Genomic DNA, 14,007 nt, shown 5'->3' on the forward strand with positions numbered 1-14,007 from the left:
TGTACCAGTCATGAGCATGGTGAGTCTCTCTGGTACACTTTTACATTAGAGAATGTCTGAAGAGGCTGGGCACGGTGGCTCATGCCTGTAATCCCAAAACTTTGGGAGGCCAAGGCAGGCTGATTACCTGAGGTTGGGAGTTCGAGACTAGCCTGACCAACATGGAGAAACCCCATCTCTAATCAAAATACAAAATTAGCCAGGCATGGTGGCGCATGCCTATAATCCCAGCTACATGGGAAGGCTGAGGCAGGAGAATCGCTTGAACCCGGGAGGCGGAGTTTGGTGAGCCGAGATCACGCCATTGTACTCCAGCCTGGGCAACAAGAGCGAAACTCCGTCTCAAGAAAGAAAGAAAAAGAAAAAGTCTGAAGACTTGTGAGCAAGCTTTTTCTCCCCCATAGGTGAATATTCAGTCTGCCTTTCTGCGCAACACAAAAGCAAATTCCTAAACACAAGCCACAGATGGCACTCTGATTCGGCTTGCAAAAAAGGTAACTGTTTTTTTTTTTTCTTTTAATATTTTCCTTAAAAATTTTTTTCCTCTTAATACTCTAAGCCCCAAAAGGGAGTTTGTATTGTAAAATATTCTTTAATAAGTCACTTTTAACCACATGAAACTTGGGGAAATTTTCCACATTTGGACCAGGTCCCTGGATTATATTGCCAGAGGTGTGGCTTTTGGTATTAACTTTTATTTTATTTGGATGGTTACTTTCTAGAGAAATCAATTTAACCTAAAAAATTGTCATAGCTCATTCTACATACGCACCCCTACTGTTCTAGATTTAAAAAACAAAAACCTTCTAAGTCAGTTTTGATTTAGAGACGGAGTCTTGCCCTGTCACCCAGGCTGGAGTGCAGTGGCGCGATCTTGGCTCATTGCAGCCTTTACCTCCCAGGTTCAAGCAGTTCCCTTCCTCAGCCTCCTGATTAGCTGGGATTACAGGCGTCCGCCACCACATCTGGCTAATTTTTGTATTTTTAGTAGAGACAGGGTTTCACTATCTTGGCCAGGCTGGGCTCGAACTCCTGACCTCGTGATCCACCAGCCTCAGCCTCCCAAAGTGCTGAGATGACAGGCGTGAGCCACCATGCCCGGCCTCAGTTTGGATTTTTAAAAAAAAAATCGTACTGAAGTAAAATTTACACATGCAGCCATTTCAGGTGTACACTGTGATAACTTACGACAACTGCACGCATCTGGGTATTACTGTCCCACCAATATATGCACCTCCCGTCACCCGAGAAAGCTCCCTTGTGCTCCTGTCCTGTGCCCCCATGCCAATGCCGACCTTTCTTGCACTGTAGATTAGGGTGGCCTGTTGTAAATGCCATATAGATGGAAGCACTTTTGTGTCTACATCCCTTCACTTTGCTTTGAGATTCATCCAGGCTGTGTGTATGGTTTGTTCCTTCCTCTTATGGATCAGTAGTCTCCTCTCATTTCTGTCTGTGTTCTTCCTGTGACTCGCTCATTGTCTGTGTTTCTTTTTTTCCCTGTAAGCCTGGCCCGGTCCTTTCGTTATTATTCCCTGTAGTCTTTTTCTCAAGTGGGCATTAAAGCAACCTTATCTTTCACACACACTGAAAGAACCTAGTAACAGAGATGATCCAGCCAGATTCTGCCCTTACCTTTACCCCTCATCACCCCACTAGGGGACAAAACAAGCAAATATACTGACAGACCCAAGCCTTGTTGTTCCGACGAAACACTGGAGTTCTCTCGGTTCAGCATCTTTCCCACAAACCGAGCTGCAGCCTCCACTTTGAGAATAGTGCCTTCCATAAAGTCTGTGGGAGTTTTCTGTTTATGTTGCTTGTTTTTAAACAATCTTCTTGGAAAAGAATTCAGTGCTGTTAATGGATTACTGTCGGAGCTTTTTTGTACATTACAGAGTTAGGCAGTGGACACCTGTCCTCTGCTTCCTGATCTCCTTTTGATGGTTAGGGAGAATATGTTGACTTAGAATAGCAAGGAGCCATGGTACCCCAAGGAAACAGGAAAATCTCAGTTTTCATGGATGAGAAAGTCCCATTCTGTTGTCTGTGTGTACACTGTAACATCTCATTTTTAGTTGTATGAAGAAAGCGCTGTGGCTGAGAACCAGTGTTTGGAGGTTGGGGTAGGGTAGCCTGGGTTTATAGTCACTACATGTCCCAGCTCCCCAAGCCCTAGGAGGTACTGCACAAGCAGTACAGACAGGGTCTTGCATTTGTGCCTCTTCATTGGTGACTTCCCATTTTGAAGAGTGCCAGCTTTTCTGGGAAGTCTGCTGCCAACACTGAGCTGAGCCAGGGTTGCTGTTCACATCTAAGCAGGCAGGGTGTTGGTGCCGCGGCAGCGTGCTGCCCTTGAGAGCACTGTGGAATTTGCAGCATGCCGTACAGATTCAGAAATGGTGTATTTTTCTTGTGGCATTAGTGTTTTGACTTGCAAATCTGGAAAAGAACAGGAAGTCTTGGTGGAAACACTCTCTGGCTGATGTGTAGAAACTTGTGGAGTTAACTGCATTTTAAGCACCAATTATAGAAAATGAATTTCTTCTCACTATGGGAGAATACGTTTGTCATCTAAGCCTCTTCTCCTAGGTGCAGATGATCCCTGCCCTGGGCCTAGGAGAGTAGACATTGATAATTATCTTTGGCCTGTCTCTCCCCAAATATCTTTATACCTTCTGCTGGCCCATGGCTGTCCAGAGGCCCTCATGGAGGTGCTGCTTTTGTTTTTATCTCTTCATTTGGGGAGAAAATACTGCATCTGGACCCAAGGCCCAAGGTGTCCTGATGTTGAGTCCTTCTAATTCTGGGTAGCCATGAACAGTGCTGCTGTTCATAGATAAGTCAAGGGGATGGGCTTAAGGTTAAGCTCAGGTAGTGGATGGCAGAGGCTGTATTCAAATTAATCTTCATCCACTCTGCAGGTTGCTGTGGCTCCTGTTTCCCCCACTCCTGTGCTCTGCTGCTGTGATTCTGTCAAATTACCCATTTATTTATAACATTTGTCACTACTTCAGATACCTTATTTGTTATTTGTGTGGTTTTGGTTTTCTCTGCTAGAATATAAAGTAATAACAATAATTTAAAAAACTGAAGCGCAAGAATCTTTTTGTTCTTGAGGTGAATCTTCCTGCTCATAAATTTACCTCAAGCACCTGGAACGGTGCCTGGCATGTGGTACTTCAGTATTTGTTAAAATAATGAATAATAAGTAAATAGCATTTTGAAATTTGCTGTCATCTAAATTATGATTTGTGGTGTTACAGTTCTTATAGGCAGGGTTTAGTTTTAATAAATGACATTGGGAGCTAGTTATAAATCATACGTTAGACGTAGTTTAATCAGTTTGGTGCTTGTGTATAGAAGTGGATAGAATCCTGGAGATGCAGTTGAGGCCTCTTAAATGAGAGGAGAGAGGAAACTTGGATTGGAACAGTGTCACAGACAATCCATGGTACATAGATGCCAGAGGTCAACCCTGTAGGTTAGGGAAGGTTTGGGGACTGTGAAATGAATGGGCAGCAATAATTAGTGAATTATTATAAATTGCCTTTATTACTGTTGGTTTCCCGACTACTTCAGTAAAACCAAAAAATATGCACCTACTTAGCCTGGTGTGTTTAGTCGGGGTTGCCATTATAGAAAAGCCTTTCAGAAGAAACAGAAGAGTGATCCTTTCAGCAGCACGTATACTAAAATTGGAACGATACAGAGAAGATTAGCATGGCCCATATGCAAGTATGACACGGAAATTTGTGAAGCATTCCATATTTTTATGTATTGGAAAATCAGGTTTGGATTATGCAGTTTCTAAAATCAAAGAATATTGCATCCTCAGCAATATGTTTTGAATAGTATTTTGCCTTAGAAATAATTTGTACATAATAAATAATACCTAAGAACAAAAGGAAATAGAAGAGCAATGTGCTTGTCCAAAAATTCTCAATGTGTATAAGTGAATTGATTCTGCCAGAAATAAGAGTTTAGACATGTTTTTATTGCAAACAACTTCCTTCAGATGCCAGGTAGTAGGCAATCTACAGGACTAGGGAGGATGAGAGATGTCCCTTTAGAATGCTCTTTGAACCCATGATGGATGAATTAGCAAGGTTGATGCCCATCTATACCAGCTGGCTTTCCAAGATTTATGTGACCTGTTGCCTTGTCTTGGAGAACTCCAGTCTCTCTCATATAGCTTTATCTTTGCTGTGGGAATCATAGTGCAGTCAGTAAACCAAAGGGTCAAGTGCTCAGTCTGCCATTTTAACACAGAAAACTTACATATTTAGAAGTAGTCACGTATCTAGAGTGTGACTGGAATACCTGAATAATTGAGATGAGATACGGTCAAAAAAGTGAAATATCTTCAGCTGCTTCAAGTCACTTTTTAGGCTGCAAATCCCCAGAAGTTGTGGTTGTCCTAAAGTTATGAAAATAAATGAGTGGTGTTTCGCACAGTTCTGTCTTATGTTTTTTCAACTTGAGAGTTCTGTTAAAATTGTTAGCAGAAATGGGAAAGTGCATTAATGAAGCAAGCAAGTCCTGTAGTATGTGCTAACTGGGCCCAGTGTGCCGTCTGTACGTTTAGTACGTTCATTAGTGATTTCAGACATGAGTTTCTTAGGGCTCCCAAATTTATGAAAGAAGTAGGTGATGACTTCCAAATTCTTTGTCTTCAGATTGATTCCCCAGTGACTGAGGTCATAAGCTGGAACCAAGATTAGAAAGAACACAGTTTACACGGGTCCTGCTTCCTTTTTTTTTTTTTATCCCACAAATGTTATCTTCAGTATTTTCTCAACTAATACGAAAAGTACCACTGGAGTGGGGTCTGCTGGCTTGAAAACATATGTGAAATACAGATTCTATGGGTTTTTTTTTTGACATGGAGTCTCACTCTTGCCAAGGCTGCAGTGCAGTGGCACAATCCCTGCTCACTGCAACCTCCGTCTGCCTCCCGGGTTCAAGCGATTCTCCTGCCTCAGCCTCCCTTGTAGCTGGGACTACAGGCACACGTATTTTTAGTAGAGACAGGGTTTTGTGAACTCCTGAACTCAAGTGGTCTGTCTGCCCACCTCGGCCACCCAAAGTGTTGAGATTACAGACGTGAGCCACCATACCCGGCCAGATTCTATGCTTCTCTCTCAGATTTAGTTGCTACCCTACAGAGGTGGCCAGTTAGGAGTATTTCGTAATGAAGATTATGTCTTTAATCATTGTGAGGTTTGTTGCTGAGGACAGTAGTCCTTATGCTTGTGCTGGTTAGAAGTGAAGACATTTTGGACTGTTCTTGCTATTTTTTTTGAGACGGAGTCTCGCTTTGTCACCCAGGCAGGAGTGCAGTGGTGTGATCCCGGCTCACTGCAACCTCCACCTCCCAGATTGCTGGGATTACAGGCACCCATCACCATGCCCAGCTAATTTTTGTATTTTTAGTAGAGATGGGGTTTCACCATGTTGGCCAGCTGGTCTTGAACCCCTGACCTCAGATGATCCTTCTGCTTCGGCCTCCTGCAGTGCTGCGATTACAGGCGTGAGCCACCACACCTGGCCCACAGCTATTGTTTTTAACACAGATTTGAAAGCAGTATGATTTGGTTAATAGGATGGCTACGGCCAGACACCCTAGGTTTGAATCTCAGCTTTCTCTGTGGAATGACCTTGGGCAAGTCATTTAGCCAACGTGTGCTTCAAGTTGCTTGCGTAAAATGGGGATAATAGTACCTTTGTTATAGAGTTGCTGTGGGGTTTCAGTGAGTGTATGTTTGGTCTAGAATGAATCTCTTGTAGACAGTCTTGAGTATAATGGGTTGTGATTTTGTGCTTCTTGTCCCATCAGTTATTTATAATTAGAAATGGTACTTTGTTGCATGTACTTAATTTGATTTTATCTATTTAGCAGTAGAATTTTTTTCATCAGAAATAATTTCTTCCTGTCCCTCTGTGAAATCCCCTTGAGAAAGGGGTAGGAAATAGCTCTGAGGACGAGTTGAAAAATAATCGATCTGAAACACAACAGACAATATTAACATGTCAGTTTTTTCTGTTTTGCAGGAAAATGCAAGTCTCATTTAGGATAATAGTTTGATTTCCCGAGGTGGCTATGGTTATGGTTTCATGTAACTGAGAGTCATTTAAAGGTGATGCATAGGTTTGCAGGTAGAAATACAGTTTTGCTTGAAATCTGGGGTATTCAACCGACATTGTGGTAAGAGTAATTTCCCCCCAAAACTCCCTAGGAAATTTTTACCTTTTACTTCAGTAAACCTGGAGTCTTGCCTCTTGAACTTAAAGTGAGGTTGAACTTCATCAGTAAAGGTGAGTTTTCCCCAAAGGTACCTGAATGCTTGCCGTGTAACTGATGGGTCCATAATCCACTGCCAGAAGGTACCCTCTTGCGTCTCGGAGGTGCTGCTTCTGAAGTATCTTTTTTGGGTTTTAGTTGGAGTTTCTTTTGTTGAGGATTTTGAATCTCAGAAAATGCCATGGCTGCGTGGCTGTTTGTTTTAGCTCCACACCCTTCATCTTCAGGGTGGACGCACCCTTGGGTGGCATTGCACACAGCTGGTGTGTGGAGAGCCGATCCCTCCAGGGTTTGTTTCTTTAATACCAGACCTGCTCCCACAAAACTGGTGTATTTAGGTGTCCCTTCTTCTGCTGTTTGTTGCTGGCCAGCAGTGCCTGCAAGTTCTAGCAGATGAGGTGAGGACGGACAGGGAGGTAGAGGCTAGTCTGTTTGTCTTGGTGCTGGGGTTCACTGAAGGTGCTAGGTTTTGAGTTTGCTCCAGAGTAGTGAATATTATCAGCTGGGAGAATAAGAATGATTAAAGCGTGGTGGTGCATGCCTGTAATCCCAGCTACTGGGGAGGCTGAGGCAGGAGAATCACTTGAAACCTGGAGGCGGAGGTTGCAGTGAGTCGAGATCCCGCCACCGCACTCCAGCCTGGGTTACAAGAGCAAAACTCCGTTTCCAAAAAAAAAAAAGATTAAACAAATAGGACTTCTCCATTTGTATTCAGACTTCAAAGAGAAAGCTGAACTCCAAGGCCCAGCTGGAGGACACGAGGATCCAGCCAGCATATTAGATGTAGGCAATTGGAGAAGGACAGGGAGACAGCAGTGAGGTGCAGGGCGATGAGGCACATAGTTGTCTACATGAAACAGGCAGGTCTTTGTTTTCGTATCCCTAGAATGGTTTCCATGTCCAGCAAGAACTTCCAGATTTTTGTTGTTTTTTGTTTATGCTTTGGTGATGGTGGTTGCTACCACCTGGAGAAGAGCTGCCTTTGCAGCCCCACAACTGTGCAGTTGCTGGGAGTGAGCAGGCTGGGAACCACACGCTCTTGTTCCGACATTCACTGGAGGCACCCCCCTCCCCTTTCCTTACAAGGCATCTTAGAGGATTGTCATTTGAGGCAGGCGGGATTCACTGGTGTGACTGTTTCAGGACTGGCTTGTCTCATTAAAAAACAGTTTTTGGAGCAGAAACAATGAGGGTTGGGAAAGGCAACAAAAGCCTCTTGAGATTCCCGGATTGCTCGGGATGTTATAAACAGTAAGTGCTGCTTTTGATCTTGGAGGGTGGTGTGGGGTAGGCGAGAAAGGGGGTGGTGGTTATTGGGAAGAGGGCTGGAGCCAGACAACCATAATGGCTTGTCCAAAGGCTGCTGCGAATCCCAGTGGCAAAGAGCTCTGCACTTCCCGCTAATTTCTGTTTTCTTTACTGTGGCTGGCTTTATTAAAAGGACATAAGGAAGCAGCCTAGACATTCAGTCCAATCAGTTTTCTAGGGTAGCAGATGAAAAATAAAATTGGGCCTTTTGTAGTTACAGAGAAAGTAAGTAGGATGGCTAGCTTTTATGGCTTATTCACTTTCTTGCGGGGAGAGAGGATGCTGTCTGTCTCTCATATGTATATAACATGCTTGGAATGCTATAAGTTATCAAAGAGATTCATTAGACGAGCACAGATCTTTCATTCTGTCTTGAAACATGGCAAGGTTTGAAGTTGGTGGGCCAATGGGAAGCTGTGCTGCCTTGAACAGTAATTTTAAAAGAGTTGCTCTGACAGTCAGCATATCTTTTGTAACTTGTTCCTCTCTGTGGTTCTGCAGTGGCCATTTTGTGTCCCAGTGACATGGAATTTCTGTGTTTCTTTTTTCTTTTTTTTGGAGACAGTCTCCCTCAAGCCAGTTGCCCAGGATGGAGTCCAGTGGTGTCATCTCAGCTCGTTGCAACCTCTGCCTCCCGTGTTCAAGCGATTCTTGTGCCTCAGTCTCCTGAGTAGCTGGGAGCACAAGTGTGTGCCACTGTGCCCTGCCAGTTTTTTTGTGTATGTATTTTTAGTAGAGACGGGGTTTCACCATGTTGGCCAGGCTGGTCTTGAACTCCTGTCCTCAAGTGATCCACCTGCTTCAGCCTTTACATGTGTGAGCCACTGCATCTGGTCTGTCCATAGTTTCTGGAACACAATTAGGAAATGAGATCTGTGTTTGAGGGAGAAGCAGGAAAAGTTTAACCTGAGGATGGCCCTTTATATGACGAAAAACTACCTAATCAATGGTTGCAGATTATGTAAATTAAAATAGTGGTGGGTCCTTCTTAAACAAATTATGCAAATTTGATGCTGTCATCAAGGCTTCTTGCTTCACTGCATCATTTACCTTTTGATTTCAGAGAAGTTTAGCCCCTTGACTCTTTCCTTATTTGAACTGGAGCTAAGCACTGAGATATTTCAGCCATACCCTTGTTAGGGAGTGTATCTATGTAAATACAAGTAATTTTAAGTAGACAAGGCTGTATTAGTAGAACCTGGTTACTTTTATCTTGCCAGTTTCTTCCATTGTTTTATTAGTATGTTTCAAATATTTACTATGGTGAGCCGAATAGCTTCTGATCTGTGTGGATCAGTATCCAACAAAAACTGACTAGAAGAGACTGTGGTTGTGGAAGCTTGTGAAGGGAATGGAAAATGTATTACAGTATTAATGTCCTCTACAATTCCAGTGACGTAGTAATTCAGTTAAGACACAGGTAAGGCATTGGTTATAAGCTGGCAATTCAAGTTAGGTTAACTCTGTTTCTTTTCCATCATAAACCAGTTGAAAAGAGGAAGACTTTACATTTAATTAGGTAGTTCGTAGAATGTAAGTGTGAGAATAGAAAAATATATTTAAGAAACTCAGTGATTCTACTTTACACAAATTAGAGTGGATTGGTAGCTTTGGGGGTTTAAGTGGGTTGAAGAGAAGGTGAAATGATGACTGTTCATTATCAAAAGCATACATAAATGTGATTAGTTTATTTTGAAACCTACTGTACTTTAAATTCATCTGGTATTCATTACAATGCAGTTCTTAAAGAAGATGAAACTGTATAGCTAATAACCCAAATGTTTCCTTCTTATCTAATCAGGAATCCTTCTTTAGTAGCTAGATTAGATGTTATTCAGAAGGGATAATATAGGAAATAATTACTATATTTCATTTGTGGAGTTAACCATATGGCCTCTAATTCATTTCATATGCAATATATGTAAACTAGAGACCAATCTATAGTATTTTCAGCCATGGCCATGCAAGAATATGATTCTCTCTCTCTCTCTCTCTCTCTGTGTGGGTGTGTGTGTGTGTGTGTGTGTGTGTGTGAAACTTGCATGTGAAATATGACTTGCAGTTTTTAGTAATTTTGTGATATTGGCACATTTTCTGATCTTGTTTGGGAGTTTTATGAAATGTTAGCATTCGAATTTGGGGATGGGAGGCAGTGTATCATATGAATGATTTCATTATTGTAAGTAGTATTTTGCAGTGGTTAGTGTGTTGTGAGCAGATTGAAAATGCCAGGAACTTAAAAGAATTTTAGGAAGAAAATAACTAGATCTGTGCAAGAATTCAACAGTCTGATTACTCAGTGTTATCAATTACAAAACACCTGGCCCTGTGCCATGATAGATATACTATATATCAGTATAATCAGTATACTGATTTTATATCAGTATAACCAGTATACTGATTTTATATCAGTATAACCAGTATACTGATTTTATATCAGTATAACCAGTATACTGATTTTATATCAGTATAACCAGTATACTGATTTTATATCAGTATAATCAGTATACTGATTTTATATCAGTATAATCATACACCTTGTGGGGATAAAGGGAATGAAGCGAATGTCATTTTTTTACATCACAAAGAAAAATCATGAAATTATTAATAGTTGTTTGTGAGTTGTCCACTCTGTAACTGAGGCTAAGTATGAACTAATCAACTAACATGAGTGTTTTGGAATATTAATTACAGCACATATTTCATTAATGGGAACCTGCAATTCAAATTATGTTTGACCAGGAAATATTTAACAAGTTTGTAAACCTTTTTTGATTGGGCCTTGAAAAATGATTTGTAGCTTTTTATTCCTTCTGCTCTGTTTCTTAAATGTGGGTGGCAGTGAAATCAAGTTCTCTATTCAGAACCAAAGACTGTGACTGTCAGGGGGTTTATCTACTTCATAACTTGTCTTTAGAAAACATGATTTCCTTCACCTTCTCCTTGTATTTACAAGCCAATTGCTTGACTCTTCTTTGGGTCAGTGGCTAAGTAATGTAACAAGAACAAACAACAGAAATGCTTTCTTTGAAGGTGTGAGACTTCAATAATAGAGTGTGAGTTAGAATAGCAATCTAATTTTATAATTGGAAGAATTTTTTTTTTTTGAGGTGGAGTCTCACTTTGTCGCCCAGGTTGGAGTGCAGCAGTGTGATCTTGGCTCACTGCAAACTTTGCCTCCCGGGTTCAAGCAATTCTCCTGCCTTAGCCTCGTGAGTAGCTGGGGTTACACTGCCCAGCACTACGCCCAGCTAATTTTTTGTATTTTTAGTAGAGACGGGGTTTCACCACGTTGGCCAGGCTGGCCTCAAACTCCTGACCTCGTTGTTCGCCTGCCTCCCAAAGTGCTGGAATTACAGGCGTGAGCCACCGCGCCTGGCCTGGAAGAATTCTTTAAGTATTAGATTTAGTGTCTAGTGGTTAATGGGAGAACAGGAAATCTGCATAGCTCCTGTTTGGTAGCATGAAAAGCACATAATTGTAATTTCAAATATCCAAACAGGCATGTAGAATCATAGGGTCATTTGTTGCAGCTTAGTTTTCAAGGAGCAATAAGAGTGAGGAAAAGGTGCACAGGCTTCTGTGCTTCTGATTCTGAGACGTGGTTAGAGGGCACTCGCCAGGCATGGTGACACACTCCTGTAGTCCTAGCTACACAAGCCATATTCACTATTCATCACTCTCTGGACCAATTATTGATTTGCAAGTTCCTGTGAAATGTTTTACCACCCAGTGTGTTTTGTCTGTGTACAGGAAGCACTGTATACACACTGGCTAGGTGTGTGCTTTAAGTAACATTCTTCCCTGATGCCTTTTCTTCAAAGTGGGAGATACTGGTAGCATCTACCTACCCTGCAAGGATTTAATGAGTTTTAATGACATGAGAAATGCTTAGATTTCAGGGATTTGTCTAAACCCAAATACCTGGGCCATATTTTTAGCCAGGAGTCAGGGAATATCTGCACTAAGCCACTGGCTGACTCAAAACTTCTCTAAGTCATTTAGCCAAACAGCAAATTAGGGAGCCAACAGCTCATTTTGGGGGTTATGTTTTGTATGAGAAGTTGGTGAACCCTGGGGGTAGCAGTAGGGGAGATTTCAGCATAGAGAAGAGGGGTAGTGATTTCCTAAACCACTTCCAAATTATGTGTTCAAACAAAATAAAACTTTCCCCCTGAATTCCAAATTCCAGAATATTAGGCATAACCATAATATAAACATAACAGCATACTCTTAAACCAGAGAGAAAAATTCCAAGCTGTTCTGAATTATCTGGTTCATTTGAGATTGGACTGTATGCAATTTGGTCGTAGCAGCAGGCTCATTCTAGCAAATGCTAAGGTAGCAAACACCAGGACTGTAGGTTACTTTTCCTCACAACATTCTGGTTGTATGTTTCCTGACACATTCATTCTGGCTGTTTTTTCTTTTCCACTCTGTGGTACGAAACCTCTTAGATCTGTGTGGGTGGTGGGCTTTTGCCTGCCAGGCAGACAGGCACAGCCTGGTTTCCCAAATGCATTTCTCCTGCATTGCCTTCCCTATCCATTAAGCATATCTGAACTGTGTAGGATTAGCTGTGTCTTGTTCTTTCCTTTTCTTTCTTACAATCACAGGAATGAGCCGGGTGTGTGTGTGTGAATCATTCTAGCCCAGCCTGGGTGTGCTACAGCACCGGGAAATCCTGCCCTCTTGGCCTACCCTCTTCATAGATACGTGGCTTGGCCTTCTCTCTTTGGTGCTTTTCCCTTGACAGCAAGCTTGTCATCTTTTGTCTTGAACTTTATTGCTCAGAGACCACCCTACTGCTGTCCTTTTACTTCACATCTTCAAATTCAGTCACATACTGAGGTACTAGGGGTTTGGACTTAAGCATAAGACTTTTTAGGGGACACAAGGCAGCCTGTAATAGGCGTGGTGGCAGGCGCCTGTAGTCCCAGCTACTCAGGCTGAGGCAGGAGAATGGCATGAACTGCAGAGCTTGCAGTGAGCCAAGATCAGGCCACTGCACTCCAACCTGGGGGACAGAGCTAGACTCTGTCTCAAAAGAAAAAAAAAAAACTGGGGAAAAAAAAAAAAAGAAAATCCTTTTTGATTTGTATGAAGCCCAAGGTATTATCATTCATCCTTTTTGTATCCTAGGAAATCTTTGTATAAGATAAGATTGGAAGGATTATTTCTTGTATTTCCTCTTGGGAGTTTTATAATTTTTTTCCCCACATTTTGCTTGTGATCACTTTAAAAAGAAAAGCTTCACGAATTTGCATGTCATCTTTGTACGGGGGCCATGTTATCTTCTCTGTAATGTTCCAGTTTTAATATATGAGCTGCCAAAGTGAGCACTATGACCCCCCTCCTTTTTCTTTTTCTTTTTTTTAAAAGACAGTCTTTGACCAGGCTGGAGGCTCACTGCAATCTCCGCCTCTGCCGTCTAGGTTCAAGCAATTCTCCTGTCTCGGCCTCCCAAGTAGCTGGTACTACAGGTATGCACCACCACGCCTGGCTAATTTTTGTGTTTTTTGTTTGTAGTTTTGTAGTCTTGCTTTATTTTCCAGGCACGTTGCAAACTCCTGAGTTCAAGTGTGATCCTCCTGCCTCGGCCTCTCACAGTGCTGGGATTGCAGGTGTGAGCCACCACTCCCACCAACTGCTTTTTGAGTTAATATTTGTTCGGAGCAAAGTATGGGTCAGAGGTGGTTTTGTTATTTAAAAAAAAAAAAAAAGAATGTCTTTTGTTGTTGTTGTTTTAAACTCTGAAAGCAATCCCTGCCCTTTGTCAAAGAATTTCAACAGCCCAGAAAGGAATAAAGTGATCAGTTGCACTCGAGCCTGCCTAAATCCCTTGCTGGAGGAGATGCTTTTAGAGTTTTTCTATGTATTCGTATGTGTGTATAATTTCGTTTTTTTTCTTTAATGAGGACCATACCACAATTTCAAAACTTGATTTTTTTAACTTAATTTAGTCACCACCTTTACTTCCTCTTCAAACATGGTTTTTCTTCCCATTTTCTTTCTTTATAAAGACTCTTATAATCTATACCTTGTACCTGAGGGAATTGTGTTATTGTGAATTTTGACTTTTATTTGCAATAAGAACTTTTGAATTGAGACCCAGTATTTGTGGGTGCCTGTGTGTGTGTACACACACAACTGAAACAATTTCAGCTTAGCCTCACTCTCTGTGTTATGCTGTAATCTGTCCTTTTTTCCCCCTATTTAATTTAAAAGAAAATTGCTTGCCAAGAGACCCAGCATATTGATTTCCTATTAGGGATCAGCAGTCTAGAAAGTACATCTTGAACATTCACAGCTTGTCCTGAATTTAGCTGTGGGAATGTCTAAGGGCACTTTGACCAGTCCATACTACACAGAGACCCTTTCTTCATGATGGTGTG

At 41.8% G+C, this 14,007-nt stretch overlaps 1 protein-coding gene and 2 non-coding genes across 5 annotated transcripts in view; 2 read left to right on the plus strand and 1 right to left on the minus strand.

The window, feature by feature from the left end:
* The window catches only part of JARID2 (jumonji and AT-rich interaction domain containing 2), a 277,805-nt gene that overhangs the window by 66,580 nt on the left and 197,218 nt on the right, over positions 1-14,007 (plus strand). The gene's annotated exons all lie outside the window — the stretch shown is intronic.
* Positions 3,669-3,775, plus strand: LOC115836422. The gene has a single exon (XR_004031506.1). It is a non-coding gene; the product is annotated as a U6 spliceosomal RNA (small nuclear RNA).
* On the minus strand, positions 12,850-12,955 carry LOC115836449. Its single transcript, XR_004031532.1, has one exon. It is a non-coding gene; the product is annotated as a U6 spliceosomal RNA (small nuclear RNA).

The sequence above is a fragment of the Nomascus leucogenys genome, chromosome 8 (genome assembly GCF_006542625.1).
Source record: "Nomascus leucogenys isolate Asia chromosome 8, Asia_NLE_v1, whole genome shotgun sequence".
Classification (NCBI taxonomy): Eukaryota; Metazoa; Chordata; class Mammalia; order Primates; family Hylobatidae; genus Nomascus; species Nomascus leucogenys.